The 25421-nt window shown below is 34.2% G+C and overlaps 1 pseudogene; it reads right to left on the reverse strand.

Annotated features, from left to right (window-relative positions):
* Positions 1 to 25421, reverse strand: part of LOC107728448 (ras/Rap GTPase-activating protein SynGAP-like) — a 133989-nt pseudogene that overhangs the window by 81013 nt on the left and 27555 nt on the right.

Consider the following 25421-nt stretch of genomic DNA (forward strand, 5'->3'; position numbering starts at 1 on the left):
GCTATGATCGGCGCATCACTAATTAAAATACTAAGTAAAAGGCCTCAAATTTGAAGTACAATCTTGAATGTCTTTTTCTATCAATTCTTCAATAGGTAGATCTTGTCTTTCATAAAGGTCGAGGTCAGGGATCTTGGGCCTAAAAAGGTTGGTGACCACGGTTCTAAAGGAACAATAAAGAAATATAATTACAACCATATTCTGAGAACCATTTACACACTGACATGATAATCAAACATATGTAAATAAACACTGATTAGACACTCAAGTCTGCATCCTTAACATTAATAGCAGCCTAATCAAAGCAAAAAGGCATGATATGGTTGTGCAATGATGCGTTATTAATGTAAACACACGCGTGACGCAGTATAATAATACAGCCGATGCTAATACTGATTAACACGTTTCACTTGCAGCGAATTACGGCCGCTACAGCGCTCAAAACTCGCAGATGATAACCGCAGAACAATTGCAGGACATCAATAGCATACATTAGATAAACATACATATGACATATCAAGGTATAAAACGCATTATACATAAAACAAGCGTGCAGAGATGAGAATTCACCAAACTGTCTTCCTGCATGTCACACTGTAAAATCAACTTTGGTTCCTAGGATAGGCTTTCGTACACTTCTGATGCACTACAAAAAGTCTTAATCTGTTCTTTTTTTAAGTAAAAATAAACCTACTTGTCCTTGAAACAAGATAATTTTACTTAACATATTAAGACTTGTTCAGAAAATACATTTAAAAAATCTATATGAATATATACATAACAAAAGTTTGAATAATTGCATTTTTTTTTTTTAATTTAAAAAGTGTTCCAATCTCACCAAGTCTGATGAAAAATAAAGTAAAAACAGTCATATTGCGAATTTTTAAATGTATTTTTGTAATTTTGGTAAATTTGATCATTTTTAAGAAATAAAATTGCTGGCATTGATGGCAAAGCTGAATTTTCAGCAGTCACTTAAGACACTTAAGTCTTAAGTGTCATCTGACTCTTTAGAAATAATTCTAAGCAGTTATTTTAAATTGTCAATTATTTTAAAACTTTTAACTGATATTGTACAAAAACGTTTATCTTTTTCCCCCGTTGTCTCACTAAAATGTGACATTTTGTAGTTTTTCATCTTGTCTCATGGATTTCTAGATATCTTTAGAGAAAAAAATATGACTAATTAAAAAATGATGTTTTCAGTGTTTAGACAGCAGACAGCGAGGGGTTTGGAACAGAGCTAAGTAGTCATCCTGAAAGTCTACACATAGTGCAAACTAAGCAGGAAGCACACTGAGGAAAAGACACTTTAAAACAGGTCACTGTGTCATTCTGCTATGAAGAATGAATCTATACTGCACTGAACGTTACCCCCCAAATAGCTCGCCTTGTCAGCTAATTAACGTCGTTCTCATGAGATCAATTCCATTCAATATTTCATATTCCTCAAGGTCTGTCGTTCTGGAAAGCATATGGTGGTATAGAGCCCCCGTGTCACTCAGAGCATAGCTCACATTCATCAGAACATATAGCTGTGGGCAGCTTCTTGGAAACTGTGTGAATCCCAAATTGTTGTCACAGAAACTGCAGAAGAAGTCTGGAATGATCAGCAGAGGGCCACCTCGTTCAACACCTCACATGGATGAGACATTCACCAGGAGCAGATACAGTATATGCTACACTCTTTATAATAAAGCTTTTTGGAGTGATGCTATAGAACTTTTATGTTTAAGGGTGTAGGTGCTTTGTTAAAGATGTCAACATATCAGACCGAGTGGAAACAGTGGGAAGCAAAATAAAGCTGATTTATAAGTAGGGGTGCTCCGATAATAACCGATCACTATCGGCCGATAATCGCTTTGGGATGATTGATCGGCGGTCTCTAAAAAGGCAGATCTCATAAACTGATCTCAAGCTGACGACGCGCCTGCTGTGAGAGGTTTGGCATGACATGCAGTGGCACTCAGTCTCTGTTCGCTGCCGGTAAAATAATTATAATGCTGAAGGTGAGGTACAATTGATATTTCTTCATTAAATGACTTATTTCAATTACAATTCAATTTAAATTACAAACAGCGTGAGTGAATCACCGCGCGCTCTCTTTCTTTCTCAAAATGCGCAAATGGCTTCAAATCACATCGCGTCTGACTATATGCGAGCTGCACAGTTGACAGCAATTGTCACTTGCACAATCGAGGCAGTGTCACATCGTCACTAAAGTTTATAAACTGCATTTCTTTTTAATTCTTGCCCGTGTTTAATCATTCAGCACTCGCGCGCTCTCTTGGAGACCGTGCGCTCATGCACACGCATGTATATATGTATACATGCGTGTGCATGAGCATGTATATATGTATTCCTTGGTAGAAACAATCTTCCATAATTGTCTGCTTTACGGAGTGATAAAAAGAGATATCCAAGTCCCCGCTGTAAAAATGTTTGACTGAATTTTGAACCTTGCTTTATCCACAATGTTCATACTTATGTCCTGGAAATGCATGCAAATAAGTGCATATTAAATGCATATTAAATTAGACAATGCCTCATTAGTATGGTGATATGAACCACATACACACAAATTTTAATTTACAATTATTATACATAACCTATTCACCTGGGGTGTCTTGCCTTAAAGGGATAGTTCACCCAAAAATTGTTCTGTCATTAATTACTCACCGTTATGTCGTTCCAAACCCATAAGACCTTCATCTTCGGAACACAAATCAATTAAGATATTTTTGATGAAATCCGAGAGCTTTCTGACCCTCCATAGACAACACGTTCAAGGCCCGTTCAAGGTAGTAAAGACATTGTTAAAACGGTCCATGTGATCAGTGGTTAAACTGTAATTTTACGAAGCTATTCGAGAATACTTTTTGTGCACAAAGAAAGAAAAAGTTTCTTCTGATGACACTAGCTATGTTTCAATCACTCAGCTTTTATGCACATTTTGAAGTATTGCATCAGAAACGAGTGATGGAAACGCTCGATGGAATGCTGAATTTCGAATAAACATGCCTTCATTCGCAAAAATGATTTTTTGCTCGCTTGTGGTTTTTGACTTGTGTGAAAAAGGGTTAAAGGGATAGTTCACCCAAAAATGAAAATTTGATGTTTATCTGCTTACCCCCAGGGCATCCAAGATGTAGGTGACTTTGTTTCAATCGCAGACTTATAAGTGAAAAAACGATATAAATACTGTTCAGTTTCTTGCACAGACCGATCGTTTCGTGTCTTTACATATCAATGTATCGTCACGAGCCGCAGGGTTTAATTTGGTTTTGTTTGTGTATGTTTTTTTTAACTCTCAAAGCCGTGATTCCCATTCACTTCCATTATAAGACTGATAGACTGCAACGGTTTGAGTTAAAAATCTTTGTTTGTGTTCTACTGAAGAAACAAAGTCACCTACATCTTGGATGCCCTGGGGGTAAGCAGATAAACATCAAATTTACATTTTTGGGTGAACTATCCCTTTAATGCGAATAATGTAAGATGGAAACGCATTTGCCGAATAAAGTCCTCCCTGCACATCAAAAAAGTCATGTGACTTTGTGCAGTGGGACGGAAAATCCTGATTAACCAGCGGACCGATCTCGTTCCATAGCATCTGAAATGTTATGGTCATTCTGAAATCCCTGAGCAAAGTCCGTCATCAAAGTATTTATGCATAATTGTCTTACACGACTGCATCCGCCTCTGAAAGCAATGACCGCATTTACTGTGTTTCATCTGCTCGCTCTGAGGCGCAAGTTATTTATTATATATGAAAATTATTATATTCAGTGGCTTCTAATACTTTTCTTAGTGATATATAGTGCCAGTTTATCAGGAAGTGACGATTTTGTTCTCTTTGACTCGTTGGATGGAAACGGTGCTTATTCGCATATGTTTTATGCGATATTCCAATTTTGCGCATAAGTTAAATTCGCAACTTTGGATGGAAACCCGGCTATACTGATGTCACATTGACTATTTTAACAATGTGCTTTCCACCTTTCTGGGACATGGTGGTTGCGTTGCTGTCTATGGAGGGTCAGAAAGCTCTCAGATTTCATCAAAAGTGTTCCAAAGATGAACAAAGGTCTTATGGGTTTGGAACGACATGAGGGTGAGTAATTAATAACAGAATTTTCATTTTTGGGTGAACTAACCCTTTAAGTAGTCTATTGTACATTGTAATTTTTATAGAATTTTAACCCTTTAGGAAGGGATTCACGCAGTGATGGCATTGAAGCAGCAGGGCGGCACGTGTGTGACTCACCCATTTCAGGATGGTGCCTCCCCTCCACAGGCACACTGACCGTCCGTCGCAGCAGCTTGTTCCTGTGCGACTCCGAGCGCTGCTCGCGCATCAACAAAGGGTGAACCTGCGGGAGAGCAGAGATAAAGGTCAGCGCAAAGAGCGTGGGGTCAATACGGCAAGCTGCAGGGCTCTGCGCTAAATCGGTCGGAAACCTCCGCTATTAAAACATCAAGCCCCGTTGAGACGAGACTCCTTGAAATAATAAAGCAATGGTGTGTGTGCTTGGGGTGAAGGGAGAAGATAATTGCAAACTTGTGTGTGTAATGTGTTTATTTAAGCCTCGGTATGGGGCTGCATCCCATGGGAATTCTTCTTAACGCAGAAAGCAGATGGAGGAAAAGATCTCAGCGCAGGTTTGCCTTGAAATTGCACAGGGCTTGTTTAGCAGCGTGGGTGTCTCTCCTGTGTTAACCAGCGCTATGCAGAGGGAGATACAATCGGGATATCAGGAGCAGGGCTGCGAAGGAGGCAGTTACCTACAGTCTGGGGTGATAAATGAGCGGGGCAAGAGAGGATCAGACACTGAGCCCTATGGGAAGCAGCTAAAATGTTTCAGGGGTGGCCTCGTCACTTGGCTGAAGTCACATGACCTGGCTGCATTATGGGACACTCTTTCCATTTTTATGCACAGCTCAGCTTTTCAGCTGCAGAGAAGAAAGCAGATTTATTACAATACAGCATCTGATTCACACAGCTGACTTTAAGACAATATTGTGCGCTCTGCCTTAAGATGCATCGGTGCGGTTTGTCTTTATAGTTTTAAAAATGATAGATGTCTACGTTATGCTTTCTGTTAGAGCAAAGCAAGCTAAATATTATCTTTCAATGTCTTTAAAATAGATCTCCGGCAAGCTGCAATGAAATTACAGGAAGTATCGGTGCATAAAAAATGCATAACATCCAATGAATCCTTCATGACTTACTAGAAAGCATGCGAGATCACTGTTTATTAACACACATGCCCTTTTATGTGAACAATTATCTGCTATGCAGGCAGTGCAGATATATTTTAAGGATAAACTCGGTGCACACCATTAACAATGTGTCGGTTTGCATAGAATGTGAGGCAGTTGTTTTAAGACTAAATGTAAATGATTAGGCTTACAGTAATATCAGAGTATTTGCCTGCTAAACACAAATGCCTCCATATCCATAAAACCAGAAGAAGCATGTTTAACACAAATGAACTGTCACTATAAAGTATGCACTTTGTCTAAGATGTTTCTCTTAAAATTGCATAGGGGAACAAAGCAAATGCAGGTGCCATAGTTCAGATAATGGATCTTTTTCACAGTTTTAGGTTTGGAATGTGGAGGTAAAGAAAAGCAGGTTAAACTTCTTTACATTAGAGAGCGCAGCAAATACATTACAAAATACACTATTGTGTTCCTCCAAAAGAGGAATAAAATATAGAGAGATGGATTACAGCATTCAAATGCATATGCATAATGAAAGGGAATGCAAAAATCATTTTTAAATTGGCGATCTAATTAAAATCTTTCATGTAACATAAGTATAGTAAGTATAGTAACTATTAACTGTAATATTAACACTGAACTGTTCTGCTGCTTTCAAACTGTGTTTATGCTTTATAATGTAACATTTATATTTCAAATCTTTAAACTTTTATTTAATGCATGTTTTTATTTTTAGTTATTACCTTATATATTTATATATTTTCTCTTGATTTTTGTATTTTTTCTTGATTTGTAAAATGTTGTCTGGATATATGTTTGTAAAAGCAATCATGAATTTGAAAATATATTATGCACTATATGTTATGGGATGTTACTTTTCCAAGTAATACAATTATAATAAAGAATAAATATTATTTTAAATTATAAAAAATAATAAATATAGGTGAAGTACAGTATAACCTATATTTATACATTTATGTTTGTTTTTATATTTTTTAATATGCACAATGCTTTATATATATATATATATATATATATACAGTGGGTACGGAAACACACACACACACACAAAAACACACACTTTATCTGGTTTGGTACTGCTGGTGGCACAGAAATTACATTCACCTTTATGCAAAAGTCTCCATTAGTTCTCCCTAAATGCTGAGCTGTCTAGAATATTACAAATATCTTATTTGTGCTTTTGTTTTCCTCTAAATCGTAATTCACTGCAACAGCATGTAAGGTCACATCTGCTCATTGGAAATGATCTAATATACTCTTGGATATATTAAGGCAGCCAGAGAACATGGCCTGTCACCATCATGCTAACTTCATGGAACTGAACCCCATTAGACACACATCTACAGTATGCATCAGGAACTGTGGGGCACAGGTGAGTGGCTGCCTGTGGAATGAGTTCAGCTGGGCAGCAATTACCTGGTTCAATGTTATCTGGAACATCACAGAAGAGTCACTGAACAAAACACAGAGAGTTAGAACCCAGGTGGAGATGGACGCGCTACGGGTCGACAATCAGCTTCTCAGAGGAGAGAATCCTCAGTAGAGACGAGCAGTCACTAGATATAGAGCTCAAAAGTGTTCAACTTTTTCTGCTGCCTTAGTTCTGGAAGTATTTTTTACATTCATTTTTACCATATGGATACTAAAAAATTATTTGTTAAAAAAGTTATAAGCCATGAACCAAACCAACCAGCTACAAGGAGAATCTCAACACTACAAACATTGATTTGAAGCAAAGAAGTATTTGAAAATCAGGCAAAAAGACAAAGGTACAAGACTGTGTACTTTAATGAGGGAAAGAACTACAGTCCCATGAAGCACTACAACTGACATAACCAAAATGAAAACAATAGATAAATATAAACCAACTGATAACAAATATATTAAAACATTAAAACAACTATATTAAAACAACTGAAAGATATTAATTATATCTTATATATCATATAGAAACAATTATTGATATATATTTTTTCCTTAAGTAATTTCTTTCATAATTTTGTTTCTTTGTTTTTTTTTAAGATGCTTAAAGAATTCATGAGCAGATAAAAAATCCTTATGAACACAATAAATTTGATTTTTTTTAAAGTCTGTTTCTGCCATTAAATAAAAAAAAGTAATTGCAATTTTTTTCTCTCCATTCTGAGAAAAAAAAATAATAATTGCAAGATATATTTTTTACAGTCAGTTTACATCTCGTATTCGTACATCTTGAATTTTAAATTTACATTTCTCAATTCTGTTTTTGATTTGTTTTGATTTGAAAAAATTCTGTTTTGTTTTGTTTTGACCACGGAATAAAAAATTAAATAAAAGGTAATTGAAGATGCTTAAAGAATTCATGAGCAGATAAAAAATCCTTATGAACACAATAAATTTGATTTTTTTTGAAAGTCTGTTTCTGCCATTAAATAAAAAAAAGTAATTGCAATTTTTTTCTCTCCATTCTGAGAAAAAAAAATAATAATTGCAAGATATATTTTTTACAGTCAGTTTACATCTCGTATTCGTACATCTTGAATTTTAAATTTACATTTCTCAATTCTGTTTTTGATTTGTTTTGATTTGAAAAAATTCTGTTTTGTTTTGTTTTGACCACGGAATAAAAAATTAAATAAAAGGTAATTGTGACTTCTTTTATCTCACAAATCTGACTTTTTGTTTTTTGTAATTTTTTTATTATTCTCAGAAAAAAGTCAGAATTGTGACATATAAACTCAAAATTACCACAGAATTAGTGAGAATTACTTTATTTGTTTGTTTATTTTATTAATTATATTATTTGTTTGGAATATATACCAGCATGGCGCCGCAAATGGCAGCAAGGACGCTGAGCTCCGCGATTCTTCTATTGTTTTTGTTTGTTTGTTCTGTGTTTTGTCATTCTTCTTCTATAAGTTTTACCAGAGACGAACTCCTTAACTTTTTTCCGGAACCCGACTGTTGCACTTTATAAAAGGTACACAGTATTTAAAACAGGAAGCATTTGGGGCGGGACTATCTCTTTGTCTAACCAATAGCAGATAGGGGGCGTCCTACAGTGATTATGTGTTGGTTTCACCTTTAAAATGTTCAACTTTGGGACCTGTCTCAGGATTTCAGCATTTAGCATTTAGCGTCTAGCTGTTTTGATCCCAAGAACATTTTCTGTGTGTATCCCCATAATTCTGGGCAAGGCTCAGGCTTGGCAAACACACTCATGCTGCACTGTAGGGGGGTTTGCCATATGTCAGCGCAGCAGAAACCGGCCCAGCTGTGTGATGGGGCAGGTGAGGGAGGAAATGGGGAGGAGAGCAGCAGGTGTGCGGTCCATTCTGTCCTAATGGTGCGCTAATAGATCACAGCCCAACCTGACAGCACACCGCCGGCAGCCCGACCGACCCGAACCTCAACTGACTCCGCTGGCATCCTGCTCCATCCCAGATCTGCCCCGCGAACGCCACGACAGCACTGCAAAACGGCAAAGCTAAAGAGAAGAAGGATGAGATCTGTCTGCTTCTATCAACATCACATCACTGTCAGGTTCCAGCTGCTCTGGTAATAAATGACACGGGATGATTTTCACTGAAGACACCAGCTACGGGTTATATCCTGATCCTGAGAACGCCGTACCTGAGATATATTATCACTGAATTATGGATAGAAAATACAGTCAAATGTGGCAGTTGAAAGATACGGATAGATGGATGTGCTGCGCACCACAAATATATGGGAATTAATTCTCCACCTACAGCAAAATGGCAGCGAAAACTGTCCAATCTGCTAACAAAGCCTGTCCTGTTGCAGCTCTACTTTACTTTTTGTGACATAAAAGTGTGAAAAAGTCCAAAAATCCAAACTACGTGATTTCTTTGAATAGTGATTAGTTACAACAACAAAAAAAGACATTTTTAGAACTTTGTTAGTGCCTTATTAGTGTCAGTGTTCTTTCCAGCACTTTAAAGAGGTTAAAATTTGTGTTCACTTTTAATTTTAGATTTGAGGCTAAATGTGCTCTCCTAAAAGTCGACAAAACAAACTTTTAAAACTTTCAAATGTATGGTCTGTCCTTTCCTACCTGTGACTAGCAACAGCAACTAAAACCTATTTTAGAGAAGGAATTAACCTTTCATATCAATTCCAGATGTAAAAATCTCATTCATGTCCTCCATAAATGATTTTTAACGATAATTTATGAACCTTTAAAGACAGAGCTTCTGTGAGCTACGAGGTTGTTAATCAATGGTATATGCTTCTGTTAAAGTCGTCAGTCCACAATTAGTTTATCTTTTTTTTAATTTTTTTATTGTGTTTAGCAGAAGAATTCCTAATGAAAAACTACATTTCCCATAATTAAATCAGATAATTTATACCACTAATGAAATGTTTGTTTATATGTGCATATTTTGTATTAAACATAAGTTTCTATATACACAATTAACATCTTTAGTTAACATCATGTTTAGTCAAAATCAATATTTTTACATTTATTTTTAATTATTATTAATAGATTATTCTTTAAAGGAAGCCCTATGTATATTTTACATACCAAATGAAACCGATAACTGTTTTTAACTAAAATTAAAACTACAACTATTCAAAATATTTTTTGTTAGTTGAAATAAAGTGAAAATATAATATGAATATTTAAAACAACTAATAAAAATGACAAAAGCTCATAACAAAAATATGAAAACTTAAACTAAAATTAAAAGTAAAACTAACAATATAAAAATGTGTATAATTTTATTTATTTTCATTATAATATTACATGTATTATTTATGTCAATTATTTATTTTAATATTTTATTTTAATTATATTATTTTATATAGCAAACAAAATAGATAACTAAAATTCAAACTACTAAAAGTCGTTTTTCACCAATCAGAGAATTGAAACTACTAATTAAATGTTTGTATATGTCCATATTTTGCAATAAACTTAAAATATGTTGTTTCTATATACACAATCAACAGTTGTATATTTCTCCTTTTTCAATTTTCAATTTGATTATATCATTTGCAAATGATTCATGGGATTTTAGTTCTTTCTCTCATTAAAAGCGTTGAGTACACAATTTTGCAAACTTGTCTTTTTGCCTGATTTATAATAATACTTTTTGCTTTAGTGTTTGTAATGTGATTCTCCTTGTAGATGGTTGGTTTGGTTCATTGCTTAACTCTTTAACCAAAAAATACTTCTGGAACCAATGCAACTGAAAAAGTGGACAGCCACTGTTGCGCTCTACAGAAAAGAAAACCATTTCATGAGCTCTTTCATATTTTCACGTGACACATCCCATGAATCCATTACATAATCTTTTCAAACAGACTCCCACAATGCTAACATCTCTATCTGAAGACTTGTCATGTTCTGTCACAGCATTAGCTGTGAGCAAAGCCTCTCTGTTGACTGTGTCCATATACTAATTAATTTATTTACTGTGACATCTTTGAACAGCGCGATGCGAGCAGCCACAGAGAGCGATTTGGTGAGCGCATGATTCCATAGCCTGATTCCTGGGGCAGCTACAAGAATGGCTGCCACCCACTCACAGCCAGAGAAACCTTGCTCTGGGCCCACTTGCGTAACGCCGTATCTCGGTGGCACGGATCCACACGAGGACCATTCATCTGAGCGCTGGTGCACAGAGCGTGTGTGAAGTCGGACGTGGGCCACTGTCACCCCACATCAATTAGCATCTAACGACATGTCAGAAAATCAGTCCTGACTCTCTCACTCCCTCTAAAGGCTGTTTCTGAACACAGCAACAAGTCACTACATTTTTTAATCAACCATGTTACTGTAATCTACCTGAATTTTACTATTGTTGTATAAGAATTTCTGTGATTACTCAAATTAGTTGTACATTAGACAATTCAATATTTAAAAGAAGTATTTAAAATGTTTTTATACAGTTACAGGTGGTTAGGTTTTAAATGCTGGTAAAAAAATCACACTTTTCTTTACAAATATCAACATATTCTATGCATTTCAGATTTTTGTTTTTGTTTTTGTTTTTTTGTAAAAGTGGTACATTGATGGGGTGTTAAATATTATAAAAGATAATGTTTTTTTATAAAATCCACACATTATATAATATAATAGACACATTTTTTAAATATATATTTACTTTGACATATTACATTTATTATTATTAATACATATTAATATTAGTATTAATCTACATTTTATATATTTTAAGATATAATACAATTTAAATATTAGGTGAAACATTTAAAAAAAAAACTTCAACAAAATCACATCAAACTTATGAAAACAAACTAAAATGAAAATGAAAACTTAAAATATAAAAAATATATAATTGTATTTATTTTATTATTATATTACCTTTATTATTTATTATTTAATTATTACTATTACTTATTATTTACTTATTTTATTATTATTTATTTTTAAAGAAAGTCCTATACATTTTATATAGCAAACAAAATGCATACCTGTTGTTAACTAAAATTAAAACTATTAAATATCATTTTAGATAACTGAAATAGAGCAGAAATCAAATAAAATGTAAATATTAGGTGAAACAATTAAACATAAAAACAAACAAAAAAATGCTAAAAATTAGAAAAGCACAAAGCAAAAAATAAAAGGAAAGCATAAAAAAGCTAAATCAAAAGATTATTAAATACTATAATAATAGTAACATTATACAAAAAAATTACACTACATAAAACAACCAATTTGTATATTATACACTGGGACAGTTATTAATTCATGGTACATAAATTTGGTTGTTAAGTGAGGGCAGAATAAACTGATTGAGAATGAATTTAGTGGCCTCAGTCATCAACACCTGAAAACAATCAGAGAAAAGCATGTCCTCTTGTGGACTCACAGTGCAATGTCTGCACGGAGGAGACGCTTGTCATTCACTACAGGACCCGAATGAAGACCCTCACACACACAAACAGGGCTGCAACTGTCCCCTGCAGCAGATGAGTGAATATTTCATGGTACTCATCTTCACAGAGGTGACAGCCATTAGCCCGTCACCACTGATTCACATCTATTCAAAGTGTGGCCTTATCGGAACATGCAACAAAACGGGTGCTATTAGACGGGACGGTGCGTCTGATTAATGAGCCTCTCAGCGCTCTGCAGCACTACCTGCTGTACAGGTCAGTCAGTGAGTCCATTACACACACAGCACTGCACAGGCTCTAGGTACAGTCAGACTGAACTTAAAGAATGCTAAATTATTTTGGATGAATATGGGCAGCAGGATATGATCAGGGCCATCATGCACCTATTTTTTTGAGGGAGCACCAGTTCTGGCTCCCTGTGCCCCTGGTAAGATAAGGGGGAAATATTTTTAATAACTTCTGCAAGATGTGCTACTGCAGAAATAAAGTTTTAAAGCAATTCATGTTCACTGCCCAACCTAAAAACAAGCAAATTACATCTGAAATTCTATTCCAGTAATCATCTAATTTTATAGATACACTTTGAAATTATTTATATACATTCTATGAATATATATATATATATATATATATACACATACATAAACTAAATATACAGATATTAATAAAATTATTTATTTAAAAACATTGATTTATTAATCATTAATCATTAACTTATTAGAAGACTTAATTAATTGATTAATTAAATAATTTATCTATTTATTAAATAAATTAAAAATGTAAGTTATTAAAAATTATAAATTGTTTTTATATGAAAATGAGATGAACCCAAAATTGCTGGTTAAACAGTAACTACTCAAAATCAATTAAATTATTAATATTGAAATTATTCTAATAATGATAATGATAATAATAAAAATTATAATATTATTATTACTATTAATACTACCACTACTACTACTACTACTACTACTACTAATAATAATAATAAATTATTTATCAGGGATTTACATTTTTTTTATTTTTTGTTGCCGTTTTTCTATATGTTGCTTATATAAACATTGTTATATAAACAATATATAGCTAATTAATAATTTATTATTTATGTGTATATATGTATATTTATATATATATATGTTTATATATAAAAACAATTTTTTTTATAAATTATATATAAAAACTAAATTTTAATAATATACATTAAAATTATTATTACTAAAAATATATTACAAAATATTTATTGATGAGATATATTGTTGCCGTTGTTCTGTATATTGTTGTTATATTAGGTATTTAACAATTATAGCAATTATTATAATAATTAATTTTATATAATGCTCTCTAGATATCAGGAATGTTATTTATAATTAAAAAACTCAAATCTACAGTTTTACAGGCTTTGGGTGAAATCAGACATCATAACATCAAAACCATTCCATACTTTTGTAACCAGCGTGTTTGCCTGACGAAGGTGTTTGACCGAAACGTTGCTATTTGGAACTTTTTTGAATAAAGGGAGAATAACAGTGTGCAGATCTTTTTTCTATTATTTGATATACTTTTGTAACCTGCCATAGAAAAATTAACAGTTCATCTTCGGAACACAAATTATGATATTTTTGGATGAAATCTTAGTTTCCTGACCCTGCATAAACAGCAACGCAATGCATCGTGGTACTCTCGTGAACAGCAGCAGAGATGGACCCGGAAGAAAAGAAAACATTGAATAAAGTTTTTTTTTTTTTTTTTCACACAAAAAGTATTATCGTAGCTTCATAACATTACGGGAGAATAACAGTGTGCAGATCTTTTTTCTATTATTTGATATACTTTTGTAACCTGCCATAGAAAAATTAACAGTCTAAAATGGAAAACATAAAACCTGATATTATCTATCAGTCTAATCAGACTACAGATAATTTACTGCTAATAATGCCCAAGACTCATATGCACACCAACATAATACTTACGAGTTACAACACTCCCCGACTGCTGATGCAAATCAACTAAAGAATATAGAGAAACAAAATATGTTTGGAGCAATGGAAAGTCTGAAATGAAGACCCTCATGTAAACTGGCGGTAAAATGAGCACCCAGCACACAAACTGTAGAAAGGAACATGTTGGAAAGGAAGTGCTTGATTATGTGTGTTTGGGCTGCCAGTACCTCCTCCTAGTCCAACATGTAGAGCTGATTTCCACTGATCACACACAGACGAGGATTCCAGTCGGGTTGCTCGCAGGAGGGAGCAGCAGCGAAGGAGGGCTGGTGTCGGTAGGAGGGGGGGACAGCATACCTCGCATCTGGGACAGGAGGAGGAGAGGAGAAAGGGTAAGGGACTGCATGCCAATAAAAAAAATGCAAGACAAAACTACGCTGTTATTCCAGCTAGTTCAAAGTCTGTAAGCAGATTTAACCTGAACTTACAACATTTGACCAGTATGTGGCGCTAGTACCAAACATTCATCCACAGAGATTAAAGAATCTATACCTCATAAGTCACTTTGAACAAAATTGTCTTCCATAATGGATAAATGGAAGTTTAATTTGATTAAGCAAAAGCTTTGCCACATTACGATAACATTCTTTGATGAACAGAAAGGTCAAAAGAACAGCATTTATTTTAAATAAAAAATATTATAAATGTCTTCACTGTCACTTTTGATTAATTCTAGCACGTCCTTACTGAATAAACATTAATTTCTTTAAAAAAGAAGAAAAAAAAAACGTACTAACCCTGGTATGGTACTGTATTTCAATCAAAATTGGGCAAACCCAGTATAAACTGTTCTTCACAAGTGCTCATAATATCAGCCTATGAGATTTTTTTAAACAATACCAGGCAGCAAATGGTCTGTACGTGGGACAACATTAACGTCGGGGTCAAATCATTTGGTCAAATTGAAGTTCACACTCTCCCCAATCAGTGCGCCAAATTTTCCAATTTTTTACCATATGGTTCTATGGGCTGTCATGGACTCCAGCCAAAAACATTTAAAAAAAAAAACAGACACAATATGTAAGAACCTTTGGTGCTTGGCCTCACAGCAAACACAGCTTAACTCAAACATAAACAATACATTTGAACTACATTTCTACCCAGAATTGTATCTTACAGACAGTCTTTCTCCTCAGACTGTAAACGTATAACTCATGTGCAGACTTTGATATTGATGGCACTGTGGATTCATCAGGTTTTAAATCGAGCTGTAAAGCTGTCACACGTTCGGCTCTGGCCCTGTCAGCCAAGACGAGAGCAATAGAGCGATTACTGTGGCCTTTGACTTTTTTTTACTTCATCCCTGTTCTTCTATAAAACTCACGACTGGACTCCAAAAACTAAAGCTCAGAGTCGATATTCTGCCCCGGTGTCCTCTCACTCCATGAGCTCCTACCCTCTGAACCTCCAGCCAATCAGAAACAGCCTTGACAGATGGTGGCAGCAACAGAGGGATGCTGGACCGGCACAGGACGCTTCTGTCCAGACTCACACACACACATTTGTCAGATTTCCTCCAAGCACTCCAGAACAACAGGGAAAGGCACTCACAAAACAGATCACTGGACTTAAGCAGCCGTATGTTTGCTAGAATTAATGCACAGACAATTGGACTTTTCATTTTTCTGCTTTCCATTTGCTGGAGCTAGTGGAAAAACGTCTTCAGCAAAAGGAAAAGAAAGTCCAGTTGCTTTCAAATAAACTTGTGCACAAATGAAATCCTTCAAACTGCCAGATGTCTTTTATATTGAAGTACTATTGAGTATCATACTATTATATTTGTATTAATATTTTATATATTTTTTTTATTTCTCATTTTAATTGTAAGGTTTAAGTAATGTTCTTGTAGTGTGTTTTTGTCATTTTCATAGATAGATAGATAGATCTATTAGCACTATTTCGGTGAAAAAGTGAGAACAGAGAACAATTGAATACACTTAAATTAAAATGCTACTTTTAAATGTGCCTTTTTTATTTCTAAAATGCTTGTTAAACGAGTTTAAATGTATGTAATTGTGTAAACTATGCTGTATTCACCCAAATAAATTCAAATTGTCTTGTATTTTGTCCATGGGTGTTCTTGTTAATAATAAATGTTCATCTTTTGATTATTGCTGTTGCCTATAGTAATTCTGTGTGTGATTAATTTAATTTAATTTCCAGCCCATTTTAAGCCAGCAATATAATCATTTTTAAACAATAGATGACTTAAATAAAACAACTCAGCATGGTGGGTAAAAACGTATACCCCAACCAGCTGGGTCAAAATAACCCAGCATGTGTTCTGTCCAATATTTACCCAGCGCTGGGTTGCCAAATAACCCAAGTTGGGTTGTTTTTAACCCAGCATTTATAGCATAATAATTTTTTAACCCAGCATAATTTTTTTTATTATTTCAGGTTTAGTTATTTCAGTACAAGTTAAATTGCATGAACATTTTTTAAAATGGTACCACGGCAAATAGCTGAAATAAAAACATTTTTATATTTTATTTTATTTTATTTTATTTAACATTTAAGTAATGAAAATGTGTTTTATGATTTTAAATTAAAAAATTTTAATTTGCAATTTACATTAAATTGCCCAAAATTGACACTAAAGACATTTATAATGTTACAAAAAATCAATTTAAAATAAATGTTGTTCTTTTGAACTTTTTGTTCATCATAGAGCCTTAAAAAAGTTTCCACAAAATATTAAACAGCACTATTTTCAGCATATTAGAATGATCTCTGAAAGATCATGTGACACTGAGGAGTGAGAAATTCAGCTTTGCATCACAGAAATAAATTACATTTTAAAATATTTTAAGACAGAAGACAGTTATTTTAAATTGTAATAATATTTCACAATAATACAGTTTTTACTGTATTTTTGAACAGATAAATACAGCCTTGGTGACCAAAAGAAAAATGTAAAATTTAAGAATAAAAATAGCCCCAAAATAAAATCTGATCCAAAAAGCACCACAGAAAAAAAAAAAAAGAAAAAAAAAACACACAAAAGTAGTCCATTTGATTCAACATATGAGACTAAGTAATGACAGAATTTCAATTTTAAGATGAACTATTTCTTTAACATGACAGCAGGCCACAAAATGACTCAAACAAAAACAGCAAACACCACCACAGAAAAAAAAAAAAAGAAAAAAAAACACACAAAAGTAGTCCATTTGATTCAACATATGAGACTAAGTAATGACAGAATTTCAATTTTAAGATGAACTATTTCTTTAACATGACAGCAGGCCACAAAATGACTCAAACAAAAACAGCAAACACAGTACTGCGCCGCTGCTCTGAGCCGTATCCCCACCGCTGGGCCGTACAACACACTCACTACAGCAAGCTGGGCTCCCAGCTTGACAGTAAGCCAGCTGAAATCTTTTCCGCCATGGAAATATCCTGTCACATCCAGCTCCATCCTGACAAGAAGTCCTGGAGAGCTGGAGGAGCTGCCCAGCGCTGCCCTGTTCAACAGCACTCTCCGCCGCCATGTAAGAAACTGCTCATGACAACAACTAAAGACTTCACAGAGATAGAATATGAATGATTTAGTTGCAGGGAATATATGTGAAGAGACTTTCTGCCAACTTAACACAAGGTACGATATGTTAGTGTTTATCCAAAGCAATAAAGCTAAAGAGAACTACCTCTGTTTTATATATCCTTTGTTTACCACTTTATCATATGTCTGTAAAGACATACTGAGACACTAAATATGGATTGAATATTGAGGACTAGTAGTGACAAAATAAAATGAATGAATCAGTTATCATTACATCACTTACTCATCAATGGATGCTCTGAAGTGAATGGGTGCCGTCAGAATGAGAGTCCAAACAGCTGATAAAGCATCACACTAATCCACAGGTAATCCAAATGACTCCAGTCCATCAGTTAACATCTTGTGAATTGAAAAGTGAAAATCCGACATGTCCACATTCATATATTTTCGTTTGAAAATGCGTATTTTTCTCTCCGTTTTGGCCTTCCATCCACACTGAGACAGAGCGTTTTTGTCAAGAAAAACAGCTTTTTGAAAACGCTCCTCAAAGTGGATAAATTTGAAAATGCCGTTTTCGCGTTGTAGTGTGGACTGTGAAAACAGGGCTTTTGAAAACGATGACGCATGTTTAGTCATGTGATGCATGTTGTAGACATCTATGTTTCTGCCGGTAATTGTGCCTGTGATGTGCTATTCACTTTCACATGATGTGCTATTCACTTTTGTCTGTCTGCTCCGTCTGTATCATCTCAGTGAGCTTTTATGAGGTTTTACACATGCGCAGTAAGGTGAATTTAACATTTTCCGACATTTCAGTGTGGATGAGAAACTTTTGGAAAATGCTTGAAAACGCTAATGTGGATGGAGAGCATTTTAAATATATCCGGATTAATGTAGACGTAGCCCAAGACATTTTAAATGCGCTTCTGGTTCCAAAACAGTCGATAATCCATAATAACTAGTGCTGTCAAACGATTAATCGCAATTAATAGCATCCAAAATAAAAGTTTTTGTTTACATAATATATGTACGTGTACTGTGTATATTTATTATGTATATGTAAATACACACACATACAGTATATATTTATGCGATTAATCGTTTGACAGCACTAATAATAACACTTCAAAAAAGTCAGTCTGCTCTTGTCCTCTCACATCAAATCCACCGACATATTTGTTTAGAACCATTTTGACTGTTTTCGCGTGTAAACGGTGCTTTATCTGTGCATATTTCTCTCCCGATTCAGACAACTGGAGAAAGCAATATTATGTATACTTCAGCAGAAAGCAACGGTTTAAGGTTAAAACGCCTTAATGATGGATTTCTTTTCTATAAATATGTAGCTTTTCACTTGACAAGATGTTAATTGATGGACTGGAGTGGTGTGGATTACTTGTGTATTAATGTGATGTTTTTATCAGCTGTTTGGACTCTCATTCTGACGGCACCCATTCACTGCAAATGATCCATTGGTGAGCAAGTGATGCAATGCTAAATTTCTCCAAATCTGTTCTGATGAACAAACACGCTCATCTACATCTCAGTTGGCCTGAGGGTGAGTACATTTTCAGCTAATTTTAATTTTTAGGTGAACTATTCTTTGATGTGCCCATGGTTAATGATCTCTGAACGACCCATTTTGGAATGAACGTTCTGAATGAACTAGGAAAGAGGCTTTGGGTTGTAAGAGTACAGTAATTTCTTCAGTAACATTTGCTTTGTTTAATTAGAAACTGTTCTTCAAATGCATCTGTTTCAGCCAATGCACCACCTCTGACACAGCAGACACAAACGCTGCAGGCGCCTCTTCATGTTCTCCATCACAAGCGCTGGGTGTCATTGGCTAGCACACTTCTGAGAGGGTGTTACTATTCTTTCGCGGGCTGTGGGTGCTGATGTGTGCCGTGCACATGAGGATCAGGCCGCGGATGGGTCAGTCTCACATTGTCATTATGCAGCCCAACATGAGAAACACTGATTATTCACATCGCTGCGTTTCAAACAGAGCTAAAAATAAATCACACAGTATCTCCAGATGCCCCAGGCATGCACAGAAAAGAGAGTAGATGCAAGTTTCTTAATCATATCTGTGTTGCATTAGCAGATGTCAATAGTGTGTTTTACAGTAGGCTGAAAGGTCGTGCTTTGATGCATGCACAAAGCATTTCTGTGTTCATGTACCGTGATGGACATGTGACCTTACATCATAATGGACTTTGGAAAGCAGGAATGTGTCATCCAGCAGTAGCAGGAACCGAATGTTATTTCTTAGAGGATGCTCTTATATAGCTCTGGAGATTTACGTATTGGCTTTGTCACTGATGTTTCTCCTGAAGCTCATTTGGAGATATAAAAATGAATACAAATAGGCAATATTTGACATAGCCTACGTTTCCTATTAAGATTTTTGACAGAAAATCTGAGCAAACACTGAGAAAAGTAACTGCTAAAAGTAAAAATGCTTTAAATAATCTCTCCAAAAGCCCATCATCCAAAGATATCTCAGCCAATCAGATGCCAGCAAACACGAAAAATGACTGACGGGTTGAGAATGTTCTTGATTGGCTAGCTTTCAGAATGGCTAAAATAACACATCTTTTGTTGTTTACAGAGTTGATGGTTCTCACTGAGAGGTCAAGGTTTAGCTGGTTACCATGGGTCAGTTATAGCTCCTTCTGATTGATGCTATAACTAAACATAACTTTCACTCTGCAAGTGAACGGCGCTTTATTGGTGCCATCCCAAAGAGGCACAAAATCACTTTCTAATGTTCCCTCCTGGTGGAATGACCTGCCCAACTCAGTCAGCGCAGTCCATCTTCAAGAATCGGCTAAAAACACATCTTTTCCATCTTTATTTGACCCTCTAACTCTAGCACTCTCTTAAAAATTTAAAAAACTTGCCCCTTTTAGACTTAAAAAAAAAACTAACACTTGCTTCTCTAATCTTTTTGCATTCTATCTATTTGTTTTCTTTTTTTTTATTATACAATTATAATTCTGACTCCTGATTAACAAAAGCAAAAAAAGGCCTCTAACACTAGCTTGCTCTATTCTTTTTCTATTCTATCTGTTTTCTTTTTATTTATTATACGATTTAAAAAAAAAAACTTGCTACGTTTACTGCATTAAGCTAACTGAGACTCGTTACAGCACTTGTATATCATTGCTCTTTTGTTGATTTTGATTGCTTCCATTGCCGTCATTTGTACGTCGCTTTGGATAAAAGCGTCTGCTAAATGTCTAAATGTAAATATAAATGTATAACTACACCATCCTGAAGGCAAAAACATGTCCCTCTCCATCAAGTGAAATTCAAAAGAAGCTGTGTATTCTAGTGAATTAGATGTTTTGCATGCAAATTATAATTCACAAATACTTCATAGTTTTACATTAGATGTTTTGCAATTGCCTAGGGCTGCATGATTTAGGAAAAAGGTCTAATTGTTGTTTTTCTGATAGAAATTTAGATTTAAATTGTGATTTTAAAAAGCTCTTGGTTTTTCGGTGTTTGTTTGTTGGCTTGAACAATTTGGCCAAAAATTTTGTGATTTTATATGTCACTATAAAATAATATTAGCAGTGTTACTTCAATAATAATATTAATATAATAATGATGATGATTATTGTTATTATTAATAATAATAATAATAACAATAAAATACTTAATAATTCATAACTATTAATAATATTTGTACTATTATTATTACATTATTTTTACTACTATTAAAGTTGTTGATATTATAATTATCAAATAATTTTAAACCAAAGAAATATAACTATTGTAAAAAGGAAATTGTTATTACTATTATTGTTATTATTAGTAATAATAATAATAATAATAATAAAAGTTGTTGATAATATTATTATTTAAAAATCTTAAAAGAAATATATCTTGTGAAAAAGGAATATAACATATTATTATTATTATTACTACTACTACTACTACTACTACTAATTATTATATTATATTATATTATATTATATTATTACACATAGGGAAACCACAGCTGTTCATAAAAGATTCTCATTAGATAAAGAGGGTTGGCACATGTTGCAATAAGCTGTACTTTGATTTTGGTTGCATTTCATTTAACTCTAAAAAGCCGGACCAACATTTTTCCTACTGCTTTGGACATCACAGCTCAGATGACTGATTCAAATCTGTAGTGGTTCCCATTAGCAAAGATGGCAGATCTCACGTAACATCAGGGGTCCTGCACTAATTTCTATTAGGATGAATGGGAATGCTAACAGACATCTTTGTCTATAAAAGCCACAAAACTGCCATTCTGATTAAAAAATACATTGTTTTTAGCAAAAGTCTGAGTTTTCTAATCTCATTGCTCTCTAGGAGAAAGAGCTGAGATATGAAAAGAGATTAAAGCGTGGTTTTCCATTGCTAATTCCCACTGCACACTGAAGGTCTGAAAAGAAAGGCCGCACTCATGCAGCACTGATCAATAGCTGGAAGCTCCTGAAGCAGCGTTCGCATCTACCTGCTCGTCTCCTCGCCGCATCCTCCACACGGCGTCACTGTAGCTGCACTTTACAGCTCCCGCCCCCCAAATCTACATACAGGAAACAAGGTTACTGCCCAAGAGATGTCACTTCCGAAACACCCACTCTCTCTCTCATTCTCACCCGCACAGCCCCAGCTTATTGCCATGACAACCGGGAAAAGAATAGAATATAAGTGAGTGTTAAAGAGACAGATGATCAGAGAGAGAGGGAACGAGAGAGGTATGGAAGACAAGGATAGAACTGGACGAAAAGAGAGAGAGAGAGAGCTAAAACGTGTGGGAGAGAGAAAACAAGCGAGAGACGGAGAGGAGGGAGAAAAAACAGAGATGGAAAAGAGAAAGACAGAAAAACGAGGGGTTTCGAGAGAAACGGAGGGAACGAGGACTTTTTTGGGAAAAGAGAGACCATTTCTTGTTCCCATAGCAACCTAGCCATCCATGAAATACTCTGTTTCTCTTTCTCTCTCTCCGTTCGCTATGTATAGCTCATAGTATGTATGACAGCAGAAATCTGATGAGTGCATGAGACGATGTGGAAATCAAAGGATGAATTAGTGGCAATGATGGTTTATGAGCTCAGTTTTGATGGAAACTGTCGCAGAACAAGCAAGCAAAGTTATTTGTAAATCAGGGCCATTGAGATTTGAATTGAAGTGACACATACAATACAGAATTGTAACTCAGAATTTAATATAAGGAAGCAGAATTAAAATAAAAATAATATTGGTGAAGTGTAGTTTTTAGTAACACTTCTACTTCCTTAGTATCACTTCTACTTTGTAAAATGCAGTACAATATATTCAAGTTTTTATATTTTAATTATTAAATATTAATTTTATTTTTAATAATATTAATATTAATTTGTTATTTTTTTAAAAAGGCTTCATTGTATGTATATATATATATATATATATATATAGATAGATAGATAGATAGTAGTTATTATATAAATAAATATTGAAAACCTATATACAATATTCTGTCTATCTATATCTATATATCTATATATATATATGTATATATATATATATATATATGAAAACTATGTGAAGAATACATTGTGGAGATGGGCAGCAAACTTGAAAATTGTTACTGAACTTGATTTAGAGAATTATGTCACTTGAATAAGAAATATATTCCACAAGTGAGGGAATAAATAGGCATAATTGCTCATTACTCAAAATTAATGATGCAATTATGTTGCAAAATGTGACTAATAAAATTGACCTGATGTGTGAATTTTTGATGAATTTCTGAATTGCAATTCACTACAGTCTCTTATATTAGTCTGATTCAAATTCTGATTCAAATTCTGATTCAACATCCTGTTGCATGTGGGCAAATAGTTCAAATTCACATGCAAAAAGTGTGCTAAGCCACATCTTAAACTGAATTTGGTCATATTTGGTCATATATATCAGGCAAGAGCTGCATGATTAAATAGATAATCATAATCACGATTTCTACAATGCTTTTGGTAACTTACAACTTTTGCTTATGTATGATGGTACATTCATTCTGCTCAGTGTTAGTAGAAGCCCAAAATAGCCATATCAACCAATGGTCGCCGTGATTTTGCCAAGTAAGACATGTTCCTGGATCAACATCTTTTGTTGATCCTGGATCAACATTACTGTCCAAAAATACAGACTTAACCCAATCCCTACCCCTAAACCTAACCTTACCCATAATTTATTCCTAAAATCAGAGGGAAATGATAGCTGATTAACAAGGGTGTAGAAGCACCTAATCCTGATTGTAAGCCTAAAACTGACATTTCCTGAAAAGTTATCTCTCAATTCTGATTGGAATGATGTTCCTGGATCAACATCCTTGTAGGCCTGTCACGATAACAACTTTTTGTTGTGCGATATATTGCCCCAGAAATAATTGCGATAAGCGATATTATTGTCATTTTAAAGACCATTTTATGCCACTGAATATATAATCATAATGTAACAGCATAATAATGCAAGAAGGCCTACACACTTCAGGAACATGTGGTACTTGGTCAAATCACGCTCACCATCAACCAATACAATAAACGAAAACATCACTGAGGGCACATTTAATATAAATACTATTAATTGAAATTAATCATTGTGATTGCAGTTAGTAAATCAACAATTATGAGTATTGTCATAATCATGCAGCCCTATATCAGCCCTATATCAGACAAAAAAAGAACGAGCTAAAAAATGAGATCCAATTTTCCAACAAACTCACTGGCAGCCTCCTTTCATGTGTCTTCCTCTCACAGCCCCCCTCCACCTTTAATCCATCTGTCTCCCTCTCTCTCTTTTGGAAGCTTATAAAAATTTAAAGTGAGACAGCATTCACAAACAGGGAGACAAATAATATTAGATACTACAAAACACTTTACCAAAAGAAAGGTAATGATGGAGCTCACGTCTGAGGGGAAAAAAAACCAAACCTTTTTCTTAATGACAGAATAGCACACCATACTACTCTTACTATTTCTGCAGTACAGTATGTAGTCTGCACAGTATGTAGTAGTATGCACAGTATGTAGTAGTAGTCACAGTATGCAAATGTTTATATAGTACCATTCAGAAGTTTGAGGTCTGTATATTTTTTTTAATCCTTGCTCACCAAAGCTCCATCTATTTGATAAAAAACCAGTAATTTTGAAATATTTAAAATAAGTTTTTCTATTTGAATATATATTAAAATGTAATTTATTCCTGTGATGCAAAGCTGTATTTTCAGCATCATTACTCCAGTTTTCAGTGTCACACGATCCTTCTGATACCATTCTAACATGCTGATTTTCTGCTAAATAAATAAATAAATGTCAATGTTGTGCAGCTTAATATTATTTGTGGAGACTGCGATCCTTTTTTGTCAGGATTCTTTAATGTATAGAAAGTTCAAAAGAACAGCATTTATTCAAAATACATTTTTGTAACATTATAAATGACTTTACTGTTACTTTTTATCAACTGAACACATCCTTGCTCAATAAAAGTATTAGTTACTTTAAAAAAAAAATCATTTTACAGACTGAAAATGCTTTTAAGTGCCCTTCAAAAAGAATTAGACACTGATAAAACACCTATTATAATACACAAAAAATTTATAATAATACTCTAAATATTGTAAATGAAATAGTTGTTATTTATTGCTTAGGTTACCTTCAAAAACAATCAAGCAATGATAAAACATCTATTATAAAATTAAAATCCACTCAATCTCTTCCTTGACAAAATTTGGTCTGAGTGTCCAGAGTTAAAGGGATAGTTCACCAAAA

Source organism: Sinocyclocheilus rhinocerous, unplaced genomic scaffold (assembly GCF_001515625.1).
Source record: "Sinocyclocheilus rhinocerous isolate Xijiao unplaced genomic scaffold, SAMN03320098_v1.1 scaffold66, whole genome shotgun sequence".
Taxonomy (NCBI): Eukaryota; Metazoa; Chordata; class Actinopteri; order Cypriniformes; family Cyprinidae; genus Sinocyclocheilus; species Sinocyclocheilus rhinocerous.